Here is a 12,545-nt window from a genome sequence, read left to right on the forward strand (position 1 = left end):
TTGCATAGACTTTTTTTATGTTAAGTATTCTGTTGGAAAATATTGTTGCTTGTATGTTGTTGTGTGTGACATTTTAAAAACAATTGATTAATACTTTTGTTAATTTATGAAAGTATGTATTCTTGCAGAAAATTTGCATCTGGTATTAAAAATGTGAAAAAAAAATTTTAATTTCATTTTACATTTAACTAAATATTAAACCTATTAAAAAGTATTTCTTTGCATTTTTTAATATATATTATAAACAAAATACATTGTTTAATGAATATATTGAAAAACTATTTTTGATTAAATAGTTCTTATAAGTATAAATTAGAAAATGATATAAAGAATATTCACATTTCAATGCATATGAGATTAGATGAAATTTAACTTATTTATGTAAGAACTTGTCAATCAATTTTAATCGGGTCCACTATTTGTTAGAATTAACTGAGTGTATTCCCCCAATATGAAATCGGCTCTTTTCTTTGAAAAAAAATGTCCTCAGTGATGTTAATAAAAAGAATTTAAAACATTTAACATCATCCCATTTCTTAAATTAATACAACAGGCTTCCTTTTAAACTGCTTACCTTTAATTGGTTCCTTTTAAACGGAACTAAACTAGCAGAAAATTAATAATCAACCAAAATCATAAGTTAAAAAATTAATAAACTTCTTAACTGAACGGTTCTACGAAATGGATTTAAGGAATTGCCTCTTATGTAGCTCAAGAACGAAGGTAAAAGACGCATTGATAAAATCTAAACTCATATTGGAAGTGTAATATTAATTTCTTATACTTATTTTTATCTTGCAATTAAACTTATATCACTTAAAACTGGCAAATAGACATATGATCACCCATGGTGCTTGTTCTTAATTGTAGGGAACTAGTAGATTCAGTGAAAAGATTGTCTTTTTATTACTGAATCTAAAAACTTTGATCATATCACCAGTTAATTTATTCTGTTATATTTTAGCAATATTTCCCCATTCATGAGAAACCCGGATTAAATAGAATGCTTTTAAATAAATGTGATCTGCTTCTAAGGAAGGTTATAGAAATAAGCAATTCTCCAGACTCAAAATACTTTCTCAGCATAAATGAACAAAATATTACCATTAGAAAGAGTTGTGATAACTTAGTGGTTGATGGACTGAGCTATCAGTGTGAAGGACTGGTACAAACCCCAGTGGTGCCTTGAAGCCCACCCAGCTACAGATCAGTGGGTACTGGCTTGGTTGGGAAGTAAAGGCCAGTTGTGCTTCTTTTCCCATACCTATGCAATTGGTCAGAAAATAATAGAATCACAACTTTCCTGGCGCACAGTGGGTTGTTGCGGGAATACTTTACTGTTAAATAAAATACAATAAAAGAATGTTACTTGCTGCAAAGTAATAAACATAGAGTGATAGACATGAAGGGTAAGTGCAGAGTAAAGAAGGCTTATTCAGTTCGACAATTGCCACTATTTGTTTCAATCATTGAAGAATTTGATGTATCTTTTTTTTTCCATTTAAATTTTTTTTTATTAATATTTTTTAGATGTATGCCAGATGACTTGTTACCAGTGGGAAGGTGTGATGGCCTTATATTTTTAATTTGAATAATTTAATTATTGTGATGTTTACCAAAAAAAAACCTGTAATTAACCCTGTTTCGTCTGAAATGTGTAATATTTTTTCCAAGATAATGCCTATTACTTATTAATTAAAAATTACTAAAAATACTTTCGGAAATATATTACAATTATCCTTTGTCGATTGATTTCTTAAACTTTTAAAATTTATCAAAAATCCTTATTTTATTTCTTACTTAAGCTTGAGTACTTAAGAACTATAGAAGGAATAAGAACTGTATGCATAATGCAAAAGATGCATAATGCAAAAGTTAAATCCCATGATTTTATTCTGAATGAAGCTTCAATGAAAATATTTGAGATATTTTGAGCTTAAAATCGAAAAATATTTGTGAAAATTCAAATTAGTAAAAGTTAAATGCACTCTAAATCTTTTTTCTGAATGTATTTAATACCTTAGTAACATTTTTTAATATTTGCATACAGATATTTTTTTCATACGTTTTGATTTCTAAATGTTTGACATTGCTTTTTATTTTAATGTTTTTAAATAATAATTTTTTTTTAATGTTTACTCTCAATTATGCATATTAAATTCTATTAATAACACATTTTATTTCTAGGTAGTTTGTTAAAGAATGATAGTGAAACTTCATTTCTTCTAGAAATAAAAGAAAAGTCTGTTAAGACTTATAACTGCTCTTATTGCTCTTACTCTACTGTTTACAATTCTAATTTAAAAGTGCACATGCGAAAACATACAGGAGAACGCCCTTTTCAATGTTCAGTGTGCAAAAAGAGATTTACAACTAAGCAATCCTTGCAATTTCATGCTTTACAACACTCCCACCCTGGAAAATTTATTTGTAGAGTATGTGATAGCATGTTCAATACTCAAAATGCACTTATTGCCCATATGGCTTCTCATCCAGATTAATCAAAATTCTTGTGACTGCTATTATATACACAACTGTCAATAAATTTTTAATGTATTTATTTTCATTTTCTGAAACTAGATCATCTGTTTTTTAAACTACTTTTATTAAGTTTTCAATTTTCCATTATATTTCAAACATTGTTCAAATAATTTTTTTGACTTGAGATTTCTTTTTTTAGTTAACTGTTTAAATACATAAAATTTAATTTCTCCTTTTTTAGTTTCAAAGTTAACTTAATAGCAAAAAAAAACTAATTTAATGCTTATAGATTATTTCGTCCCAGAAAACCTCTGGCTTATATAACATGAGTGACACATTGGTTATAAGTTAAAAGTGTGCTGTAATTTCCTAAAGACTTTAATTTGATTTCCTTTACTATTTTTATTAAAAAAAGCAAGTTTAACTTTAATCAGTTTAAAAATTTTACTCAAAATAAAATAAATTTTTTAATACTGCTTTTGTTTTTCTATAAGGTTCTTGCTATGATAGTATTAGCATTTTACAATGACATTCATGTTACTAAAACTGGTAGAACCATATATTATCTGAATGCATACTTTTACAGCTTATAATAGCTATAAAGCAAAATGAAATGAAGCATTTTTTATTGAAAGTCATTACATTTGCTACAAAATTGTCTAATAAGCTACCTAAAGTAAGCCACTTGTGGTTTGTGTTCAAAATGAATAATCTGTTCAACTAACCAAATGAAAAATAAAGTGCACTTAGTACCCTACTCCTAAAAGCTATTGGTTTAACTGAAATTTATTGTTACTTTCTTTATACTTCTTACTGTATATTAATAAGTTTCATTGTGGATTTAATTACAATATTTGGTATCTCCTGTAACCTTGTAATTTTAAACAAACAACTTCCATTTTGTTCGAAACTAAGGAGGAAAATAATTAATTAATCAAATTGAATTTTTTTATTTTCTTTTTCATTTAAAAATAATCTGTATCTGTGAGTATAGAGAGAAAACAAAATCTCCTAACGTTTAGCCAAAGAGCAATAAGAGCACTGTAGTCAAAATATCTGTTCTTAGCTGTGAGAGTCAAGAATCAAACCTAGGTTGTCTGCATTAGAGGTGAGCACTCTATATCCTGGGGCTAAACCTATAATTTCTTTTTCTTAAAACAGGTAAAAGACGATTTTAAAAATAATCTAGTAGTATGTATAAAAATTTTTTTTTGTAGAATAAGATAAAACTAAAATAAATAATTAGCTTATAAAAATTTAAAAGTTAAGTGTAATGTTTTTCTTAAATCCTAGATTTCTTGTTGCTTAAATAATTTAAAAATTGTTATTAGTGTCTTATTAATATTTAGCTCGTGTCATTTTAATCCTTTAAATGTTAACATCAAATGCAGTTGATTTAATTAATTGAATGTTTTGATTAGAGGTAATTGGAGAGTTACCCTTATTTTCTAACATGAGTTAAGAAATGTTTAAAGTGAATTCTGCCGCTTAAAATTGTAATACTTTATGTTATTTTGTTCTGGACATGTGTTTTTAACTTGACTTAGCGTTCACTATAAATGCTCTCATGTGAACTGGTTTGTTAGTTTTACACAGTCGGCAGTGCTCCTCTTATCTTCTTTCATGTTATATTGTGTGTTCTCTTTTTATTTGAACAATCCTTATCATATATGGCAACGTTACTTTTAAAAAGTAACGAGTAAAAGTACAAGTATTTTTAAAAAAAGTAACGAGTAAAAAGTAAAAAGTTCATATTTTAAAAAGTAACGAGTAAAAAGTACAAGTAAAAGTACAAGTACTAAGCAAAAAAAGTAACGATTTAAAAGTACATTTCTAGGAAATCGAAAATTCAAAGTAACCTAAAATTTTATTGAATAATATTCTTATGCTCTTTAAAGTTTTTGCCAAATTGTTGTCATTTATTTAATTATTTTTAATTTTGAAAGTTATGGATTTAAATTTATTTTTAAATTCGAAAGAATATTATAATATAATTTTATAATATAATCGTATAATATAATTTTAAAATCAAATATAGTTTTAATTTCAAACTTTTTATGGATTTGCACGAAAAAGAAATTTTATCTATTGATTTTAATTTTTAGCTTATTATTTTTATTTATTTAAATTACCATTGATTTAGGATTGTTTTACTCTTTAGAGACGCGTTTCAAAAGCACAAACGTAAACAAAGCAAACACAGGGTTTCAGATAGCTTTGTGATCTTTGAGCTAGTAAAAAATAATTGAATGTGCAGTATAAGTTGAAACAGAAGGTATTTAAACACGAAGTTAGCTGTGAATGCATGTATATTGCACATTAATTTTGTTAATTAAAAAAAAAACATAAGCATTTTTTTTCAATTTAATATTTTTTTTTTAGAAAGCTTACCGAGTTTTAGAAAAAAAGTAACGATTTCGTTCGATATTTCCGTTACAAATACTTGTACTTTTTCCCTAAAAAAGTAACGAAAGTACAAGTAAAAGTACTAAATTTAAAAAGTAACGAAGTACAAGTAAAAGTACGTACTTTTTACTTGTTCCGGCGGTACAAGTAACGAAAGTAAAAGTACTGCCATATATGATCCTTATGCATTTAGAATGTCATATTTATTTTTAAAAGGCAGTTTTTTTTATGAAAAATATTGTTATGAAATTATAAATAAATAAAAAAATGAGCAAAATGAATGTGTATAAAATTCTCTGTTTTATTACTGATATTTAAATTCTGCATTTGTTAGTTTTAAAATTTTCATAGATTTTTTACAACAGAGTTAGTCGAAATTATCAAAAACAAAAATTATGCACAAAAACTTTGACTATTATTTTTTAAAAAAAAATAGCTTTGACGTTTCAACATGCATGGTGCGAAATACGTTATCATCGACTAATATTGATTTTAATTAAGTTTGCAATTTCTCGACAATTTTTGGATTTAGAAGCTGGTAATTTAATTGTTTCTTTCACATTGCTGTAAAATTCCCCATTTTTCTAGCATTTGATCTAAAGCATGCACAGATACACTAGCAATGGTAACAGCAAGATATCTAGCTTTTTCAATGTCAATGCTTTTCATAGCATCATCTTCTTTTAGTTTTTGTAATATCATCTATTTTTTTTTTTATCAACAGTTGCTTTTAAAACCCCATAGTTTTAACTAGTTGTGCAATTCAAGACAAGACATGTGATTAACCCCACATTTCTCTTTTTTCTGCATACAATTTTTAAACAAATTGGACTGAAGGGTTGTTTATAAACCCTTTAGGAAAAAAATGAAATTTCTAGAAAAAGTCATGTTTTTTTCAGACATTTTCAATGAAATGATTTTTAATATGTTTGTAAAGGATTTCTTGTCTAATCCAAGTTCTGCTCCTATTAACAGAATTTTATGTAAGCTTTTTTTTTTTTGAATATTAATTAAACTGTTTATTAAAAATTTCTTTTTGAGACCCAGGATCTGATAAAATTAGAGCTTATAATAAATGAGTGTGACTGTTAATTGCTTGTTTTTTGCCAGAATAACTTTTTTAGTAAATGATTTATTCGAATTTCTGTGTTTTCATAGCTCATTTTTTTCTGTTTATGCTTATTTTAAAGAGTGTGAAGAAATTTAAACACATCTGTTTTTGTCATTTGATGCAGCTTATAAGAAAGGATTATTTAGCTATATTTTACATTTGATTTTTATATTATATTATTTCTAAAAAAAATTTACTTTTTTTCTTACAATTTATTTACAAAATAAATTTAATAAATTAAGTATTTGTTTATACTCTAATATATATTATTATGTAAAATAGCTCTTATTATAAAATATTATATGGAAACTCTAATTCTCTATTTTCTTTCATGTTGTTTATATTTCTATTGCTAGTACTTAGTATCCTTATGGCTATTACCATTATTAGATTATCATAGAATGTAACTTATCCTTTATAGGTATCTACCAACTTTATAAAATTATATTAAATTATTGACCTCTGAACTTGGACTGTAATTAGTATAATTAAATAGTGTGATATATTTAAAGCATTCAAAAATTTTTTTGCAGAAACAAAATGGGAATTGTTCTTTACTGTAAACATGTATTTTTAATAAATTTGTTTCAATAAATAAATTATAATATTTGCTTTAATTGTATATAGTAATAACCATAACCTAAATTTCATGTTTTCATCATAATCTTAAAAAGAGCATCTAATACTTCAAGTTAAGAAATAAGTATTTATATATATTATTATTTTTATTAAACACATGTGTTTGTATATGTATTTTTGTCAAATAATAATTATAAAGAACCATATTATATAATTTATACTGTATTCTATTGTTGTTAAAAAGATAATTGTAACTATTAAAAACTTCTTGTAACTGTTAAACTGATTGCAGAGTAGTGAACTTTTTCTATCTTTTTGAACTTTTTACATTCATTTTTGAAATAATGCAAAGTTGAATATTTCTTTTATTATATAACTTGTTTTATATGATGATACATTAAAATTTAAATTTTTTACAATTTCAAATTTGTACTTTATAAATAGATTCCCATTGTTTACAAAACTGCATTTTGTGTCCAAAACAGGGATTCGGAAATTTTTAAATTGTACTGCACATTCTGGCATATCCATAAATAATCCTGCCTTTTTTTAAAAAACATTTTTATAGCTAATTTTGTGGATAAATTTGCGTTCTATCGAAATCCGTAAGTTTTTCGAATTTACTTTGAAAATTCCTAAGTTAAAAAAAAACTAAGTGAACTTTATTTAAAAAAAAAAAAAAAAAAAAAAAAAAAAAAAAAAAAAAAAAAAAAAAACTGAAAATTCGCATCAGAATCAGAGCACAGGTTCAAATATCTGTTAAAGGAAATATATTACTAATAAATAATGTTAATTGATCATTTCATTTCATTTTCTTACTAATTTCCTTATGTGCCATGAGAATTCTTAAGCTAAAACAAGTCAACTCTAATATGGTAATAAAAACTTATTTCTACTAGATTTAGTACGAAATATTTAAATAAATTTTCCTTTCTCTTCCTTTTCGTTTGCTACTAGTTGTTAATATTTATAGCTTTATTGGTTATGTTTATTTATTGGTATTTTTTTACTTTAAAATCAAAAGCATTTACATGATATTTTTGACGTTTTAATTGATAAGTAAACCTTTAATGCATTGGCATTTTTTATTAATTATTATGTTTTAGTTTCTACCATTACATTTTGTTTTCCATTATAAAATACTATTGGCATTCCTATTGCAAAACTTTTTTTTGTCTCAAAATTAATAAAATCAACATTTCTCTTAATCTTTTTTTTTTTTTAAATTTATTTTTTGTTATTCCATGTGTTCTAATTTTCTTAATTATTATATTATGTCTGGTAAATTGGAACCTAACTTATGCCTATGTAAGAAATTTTAATTGTATACCAGCAATTTCTATTTCTTTTAACAAGTGAATTCACAGTAAAATTGTAATTTTAAATTTTTTATCTTGTTACCAGTTTAAATTAATAGGCAGGTTCTCTCTAAATTAATGCTAGGATTTCTTTTTATCATAACTTAATATTAATCAGTACGGTAAAAATTATTATTACATGTTCTATAGTATAATTAAAAAAAGCAACTATTTGAATGATAACAGCAATTCTGTAAAGTGTTTCTAAATACAATTTGTGTGATGTGCTTTTTAAATTTGTAATCATTATGTTCACAGTATTAAATTTCTTTAACTTATAACTTTTTTTTTATACCTAAAGCTAATTTTGAGTTGAAAAAATCTCAACAATAATGCTACAAAAGAGATTCTCAAACTGTTCTTTATAAAACATTTACCTAAAAAAACGAAGTCATTTTTAAAATTAAAAAGAAAATTACTAAAAATATTTTAACACTTGAAACACGGAAGTGTCTGTGTAGTCCCTCTATTTTTTTTTTCTTTTTTGTTCAATCATTCCAAAAATAACTCATTTAAAGCAATGCAATTTTCTGACTATTTATTATGTGACTCTAAGTGCTTATTTAACTATTTAGGTTTTAGTCTCATGGGACTGTAAATGTTGAAACTAATTAGAAAGAAATTGAATTTATTTGAAAGAATTGAATATGGAAACTTATTAGAAAGATGGCTGGAGCCAGAGTGGCACTTAATTATTTTGTTAGGTATTGGCGAAATTTATAGTTTTTTTTATAATCGCTGCAACACTTTTTTAAAATTATAATTTTGGATATATCAGCTATAAATGCTTTATAAAAAGCCGGAAAGGAGGAACTTTGTCACAGAAATTATAAAGAGCTTCATGGTTCTGGGCTATCATAAAAAATGCACTTAAAACAATGTCCAAGGTAGAGGAAAAAGAAAGGAAATCTTACTTGGTATGCATGCTAGTCTGGTATTGTGGCAAATGTTGTTGCTAAAGGATGTATTGATTATTATGAAAACAGTAAATAAACAAAATTAAGTAGGTTAGTGTTAGAAATTTTCAGTTTCATTAACTAAAACGTAGTATTTCAGTTAATTTTTTCAAAAACATATACATAATTATTATTTTTTATAAGGAGTAGAAACTCAAATCCCCAAGCTACAAAGTTTTGGTAAAATTAGAAAAAGTCACAACTCCTCCATTTAATCAGGACTTTTATATTAACCCAAGTAGAAAAGGAAATCCCACACACTTCTGATAATCTCTACTATACCTTTAATAAATCATTTTTTACCGTCTATTTAGATGCATAGTTTAGATCTACTCTAAGAATATTTTAAGAAGGGCCACACTGTGTTTTTTTGTCTTTTTAGGTATACAGCAGTTTTTAGTCTGTCTAGAGTTAAACTTTAAAATTTAAAGAAAAAGAAAATGAAAATATTGGAAAAATATCTGATTATTATAATTTTTTGAGCCCTCAGTGGGCAATAATAATAAAAAGAATCAGGTATCAATTGCTTATCGCTGTTCAGATGAAACTGAATGAAAATCAACATTTAATATTTCAGTTTCTTACCCGTTAATTGACAAAACATACTCGAGCAAAAAGGCAATGTCAAATATGCAGTTCCTTCTTATTAAATTAGACTTTTTTGAAACCAAATAGTGCCAAAACAATAAAATAGCAAATTATGAATCAGCAACATTTGTCCTGAATCCATTTAAAATTTTTTTCTTTCATGTGCATTATGCAATGGATCCCAAAATAAAAATTTTAAAATTATGAAATCTAGTGTGCCGCAAGCTTAAATGATAGGACGACTCCGTCTTTAGACTGTTTTGGTGTTTAATTTAATAAATTTCTATTCATGGCAGTAAGATAAAATTTAATGCTCGGCTTTGCATTCCTAATCTCAAAAGTGCTTTATGATGGTAAAAGTTTGAGAATCTCTGATCTTGAGACACCAGCACAATAGCGTAATGCTTAAATATGTTTCATTTTAATTTTTGCCATTTTTAAATTTTAGTTTATTAAATGAGCAAAACCAACAATATTTCTTACGATAATCTAAGATTATAACATGTTAAAAAATTTTGCACTGTTACTCTACAATATTTGTTTTTTTTAGGCCTTTTAAATGCTGGCAAAAACGAAGTTAATTCAATCTCCACCTCTCTGATAGAAGATTTTTTTAGTCCAACTAATGAAGTGTATTCTTGCTCCTTTTGCGATTACAAGACTTTTCATAAAGGGAAATTTGAGTCTCATACTGCTTCTCATACTGGACAAAGACCTTTTATGTGTACAGTATGTAATAAAGGCTTTACTCAAAAACATAATTTACAGTATCATATGCTTATTCATCGCGGACTGAAGCCTTATGTTTGTTCAGTTTGCCATCAAGGGTTTCGAAGAAGTTATTGTTTAAAATTACATAAAGAAAAACATGGTCATTAAATTTTTGTTTTTCTTCGCTTGTTTCAGTAAGGTGTGGTTTTAAACCTTGTTCCACATACTTTTTTCAGTTTTTTTTTCTAATCCCAACATATCATTTTGAACTTTTGTAATCTTTATGTACGGTTTTGAACAAAAACAGTTCCTTTAAATTACATTTTTTGTCTCATTAAGGTATTTTTTTTTTTTAATTTTTAAAATAAAAGATATTTAATTTAGAAACATAAGTTCAACCATAGAATGAAAGAGATGCCTTTTTTTTTTCTCTCACTAAAATTGTTATTATTTTTTTAAAGGCTAAAATTTGGTTTGTATAAAAACCAGAGTAACCATCATTTCTTTAAAAAACATTACATAAAAATTAAGATGTTTATAAATGAAGTAATTACCAACCGCTTTTCTTTGCAAACACGTAACGCCGTTTCCCAGATTCAAATGCTTAGATGAAGAAATGTCTTTTACCCTTTCCTATAAAAATACTAAATATGTATCAAGCTTTATTTTGAAATCAAAAGCCTAAATTTGTACCGTGTAATAGTTTGTAGTATAGTTGTTATGTATAGTTTTATATTTCATAGCAAAACTTATTTTTATAAAATTAATGCTTTTTATTTTGTAATAAATTTATTTTTGTAATATTGTTATTATTAAATGCTTAATTTTATCAAATTTTATATAAAAATGATTTAGTTGCTCATTTTATTTAATATGAGTCACAACGTGGAACAAATGGTAGCAGAAATATAGTACAAAAAAAATCCAGATTTTTGTCTCAATTTATCATAATAATTGATTTTGTTTGCCTGCAACTTAGAACAAAGATTGCCTGTGACCTAATATATATGTAATATATTTTTAAATCATAAAAAATACACCAATTATCTTTGAATCTTGATTTATTTTCAGTGTTGCACACTAAAACTTGTTCAGTGTGTAAAAGTCAGAATTATGTAAATTCAAAACTCCTAGATCATTCTAGGGAGCTGGGTTGAAGGTCGATGTTATCTGAAAGCTTTTGCTGGATGAGGAAAATGTTTCATCTTTGTTTATTTAGCTGAGAAATAAAACTGAACAGTTAAATGCTTATTTTTCATGTGAAAATACATTATGATTCTATAAAATTCGATAAAATTGGAATTTTATTTGGAATCTAATTATATTTTTGTTTAAAGTATGAATACAAATATTATTTTTAAAGAAATAATATGATTCGATAAAAGTGGAACTCATTCAGAAAGTAAAGAAATTAATTCTTGTCCCCACCCATAACATATAGGCTCCTAGTAATTAATTAAAATTTATTTTCTTACTTTTAAAGATGAAGGATGAAATTAATTTATATTTAAAGTAAGCTATAGATATTTTTCTAATAATTAATCTTTATTTACTGTATTATTTAATAATATACTGCCATATCTAATATCTTGATAACTGACATGTAAATATTGTTGTCAAACTATTTGTTGTTGTTAATTGTAGCTGGTAACTGGCATAACTTTTCTTAATTATGTAAATTGTTATCTTAAATACACTGTTTTTAATTTTAAAACTTATTTTATGGCAAAACCTGAAAATTCAGACGATTTAAAATTAGCTCAAAGAAACACCAAAAAAATTAACCTTTTTTCCTTAAACAATCATAAAGTTTAATTTTCAGAAACTTTTTTTTTTTTTTAAAGAAACCTTATGGAAAAATAATTTTTTTTAGTTCTCCACGGCTAATGTGTCTACAATGACGCAGCAATTTTAGGTCAGGTATAATGTTACATTGAAACTTAATTAAAAGTTTATTTACGTAATGTTTGAATAATTTTTAACCCATTAGGCACGCTACATCAAATGACAATATTCTTTTGAATTTTTTAGAATTGTTGTTGTTGTAGTTCATTTACGTCGCACTAGAGCTGCACAATGGGCTATTGGCCTGGGAAACATCCCTGAGGATGATCCGAAGACATGCCATCACAATTTTGATCCTCTGCAGAGGGGATGGCACTCCCGCTTCGGTAGCCCGACGACCTGCATACGAAGTCGAGCACTTTACGGTAGAACAGTTTAACGAGGACCAATACCGCACACCCTCGGTTCCTACGCAGCCTGATCCAAGTGGTCACCCACCCGCACACTGACCGCAGATAATGATGCTTGACTTCGGTGATCTGCTGGGAACCGTGTCTTAACGATCAGTCC

General features: G+C 26.1%; 1 non-coding gene across 1 annotated transcript; it reads left to right on the plus strand.

Annotated features, from left to right (window-relative positions):
• The first annotated feature begins 2,555 nt into the window (after positions 1-2,555).
• Positions 2,556-10,991, plus strand: LOC107442823 (uncharacterized). Its single transcript, XR_011636133.1, has 2 exons — positions 2,556-3,589; positions 10,030-10,991. It is a non-coding gene; the product is annotated as an uncharacterized protein (transcript).
• The last annotated feature ends 1,554 nt before the right edge of the window (positions 10,992-12,545 follow it).

Source organism: Parasteatoda tepidariorum, chromosome 2, assembly GCF_043381705.1.
Source record: "Parasteatoda tepidariorum isolate YZ-2023 chromosome 2, CAS_Ptep_4.0, whole genome shotgun sequence".
In the NCBI taxonomy this organism is placed as follows: Eukaryota; Metazoa; Arthropoda; class Arachnida; order Araneae; family Theridiidae; genus Parasteatoda; species Parasteatoda tepidariorum.